We start from the raw sequence: 2,721 nt of genomic DNA, 5'->3' as shown, positions 1-2,721 counted from the left end.
TGTATAACCCCCTCAAACTCTCCATCATGTACAACATAACCACCGTGTATAACCCCCTCAAACTGTGTATCATGTACAACATAACCACTGTGTATAACCCCCTCAAACTCTCCATCATGTACAACATAACCACTGTGTATAACCCCCTCAAACTCTCCATCATGTACAACATAACCATTGTGTATAACCCCCTCAAATTGTCTGCTGTGTAAAACCTAACAACGTAATCGCTTTGAATAACCCCAGGAAACTGTCTGCCGTGTAGAACCTAACAAAATAAACACTGCGTGCAGTCTTGGCAAAATATCAACAGAACTCCAGCAAAGTAACAATTCTGAACAACTTGATCAAAGTAATTACTGTTTGAAGCCTAACGAAATAAACAATGAAATATCACATTGTTATGATTCAGTAAACAGCATGTTAACTTGTATAAAATGTGTTTTACCTAATAAATCGAAGACAACACCGAAACATGCTGGTGTTAACATAAAGAGTAACACTGGACTGGGTGGAGGACCCTCTGAGCAATACATTTTTTCATACAGTCTCGACCACGCTTGCGAATAGCCGATTCAAAACTCCACGGTTGACCACTGTTGGAAAGGATTCGATCATTTTCGGGTTTTTTTGGAGTCTCGTGTTTTTTCGGAAGTTGATCTCCATCTAGGTGAGTGGCTTCCCGTGAATAGTGCTTCTCTTTGGAAAAGAGTTGGCGGAAACGTTGGTCCACGGAATTCGAGAATACCCGAGTGACGTCATCGTTAGATAGATTCGCCACTGCAAAAAAAACAAAAAACGTTTTGATGGTTAGTATGGGCTATATGACGCAGTAATGCCAGACTATGAATCCGAGTGTCCAGGGTTCGTGTCCCGTACTTCAGGGTCGCGGGTTAACTCCCACCATTCGATTAAAGTGATTCAAAAGTTGGCGGTGGGTGCTATTGAACAACTGTTTTCCCTTTAATCTATTAGTTTAAAATTAGCTCTCGTGCAGCTCCGTTCGAGTATTTGAAACAAACAATGATGAGAAATATTTCACTCTTTGACGTCGCGAAAAAAAAAATCATTAGAAAAAATAGACAAGAACCAACTATGACCGTGGCAGCTCCCTCTGACGGCTCAGCGGTAAGTCTATAATGTTAAATATCGGGTTTCGATACCCGCAGTGGGGAGAACGTAGCTAGTCCATTGTGTAGCTGTGCGCTTAAAAACAAACACATGATTGTCGATGAAATAAGTTGCAGAAAACTGTTTGGCTTTTTTCAGAAGAGATACGCAGCCCAGCACGTTAACCACTATGCCGTTTCCGGCCCTACCTGACTTGACAGAAGGTGGTGAACCTTCCGATACGCAGCCCAGCACGTTAACCACTATGCCGTTTCCGGCTCTACCTGTCTTGACAGAAGGTGGTGAACCTTCCGATACGCAGCCCAGCACGTTAATCACTATGCCGTTTCCGGCTCTACCTGTCTTGACAGTAGGTAATGAACCTTCCGATACGCAGCCCAGCACGTTAACCACTATGCCGTTTCCGGCCCTACCTGTCTTGACAGAAGGTGGTGAACCTTCAGATACGCAGCCCAGCACGTTAACCACTATGCCGTTTCCAGCCCTACCTGTCTTGACAGAAGGTGGATAAACGCTAAATGAAAGTGTAGCTCGTAGTTCTGTCTACGAAGTTTTATCACATACGAAACGAATGTCTCAGCCAGCAAATAATTTCCGTTGGTTGTCTTTTTAGCGCAAAGCTACACAGTGAACGGATGGAATCGAACCCCGGATTTCAGCGTTGCCAGTACGTGAACTTACACGTCCAAACACAAAAGTACGAGACAAATGTCAAAGTACCTCGCTGGATTAAGTACTGAATTGGGTAATTGTTTTTTTACTTGGCATATATTCGTTGTCCAACTGTTTTATACGTTAGGAAAAATAGAATTACGTTCATAAAATACGCAGGAAAAGGAACGAGACAGAATCCCCACAGTATTTGTAAATTCGGGGTTTTAAGCGTGTATTCGAGTTGGTAGGTACATTGTTCTTTTAGAACTGTCGGCAGAGATTTCTGAACTGTTTACATTTCACTCAACTAACTGAGCTGGTAGATTAGGTCGTTAATAAACGTCCAAAGTTAACCCATCTACGTTTTAAGGCGTTTATTTTAATTGTGTATCCGGAGAAAAATAGAAACGAGTGTTATTTACCACGATGTACAATCAGCTGGCATAATAAACAATACGTTTTCCTTTTCCCTGAAAGCCACGTATTAGCGGATTAAACAGAACCACGTCTTGTTTGTCTTGCACTCTGATAATGTCGATTTACGTTCACTGACCATAAAGACTATATCAGAAAGGATCGTATGTAAACAAGTCTTATTCGTGGGTTCCAACGCTAAACTCTCGTTAACAGGGGCTTAACTCCTAATGATTCGTTCTCTACGTGTGTAATACAAACGAATGGCATCCCCTATTAGCTGACAAAAGTGTAACAGAAGAGTTGTTTTAAAAGGATAACAATTTAGGAAATTTATCTACAAGTCGCGTATTTACAAAATGTTTGTAGAAACGAAGTGTTAATATCTTCTTTTTTTTCTCTTCAAGTTAACAATTATTAAAATAAAAATTATTCTGAGCGCGAAATCAACATTTCTCTGGTAGACTTGGCAAATTTATCTTTTAATACTAACTGGCGAACACTGTCCAATCATTTGTTGTT

The 2,721-nt window shown here is 40.9% G+C and overlaps 1 long non-coding RNA gene across 1 annotated transcript in view; it reads right to left on the bottom strand.

The window, feature by feature from the left end:
• LOC111089256 overlaps positions 1 to 2,280 on the bottom strand; it is a 4,201-nt gene extending 1,921 nt beyond the window's left edge. Inside the window, exons 1-2 of the long non-coding RNA XR_002613547.1 lie at positions 2,208 to 2,280; positions 449 to 780 (exon numbers count right to left, since the gene is read on the bottom strand). This is a non-coding gene — a long non-coding RNA (uncharacterized LOC111089256). The remainder of the gene's footprint in view (positions 1 to 448; positions 781 to 2,207) is intronic.
• Between the last annotated feature and the right edge of the window lie 441 nt (positions 2,281 to 2,721).

This window comes from Limulus polyphemus, unplaced genomic scaffold, assembly GCF_000517525.1.
Source record: "Limulus polyphemus unplaced genomic scaffold, Limulus_polyphemus-2.1.2 Scaffold5688, whole genome shotgun sequence".
In the NCBI taxonomy this organism is placed as follows: Eukaryota; Metazoa; Arthropoda; class Merostomata; order Xiphosura; family Limulidae; genus Limulus; species Limulus polyphemus.
Note: the sequence above shows the minus strand (reverse complement) of the source record. Positions and strands in the feature narration are given on the sequence as shown.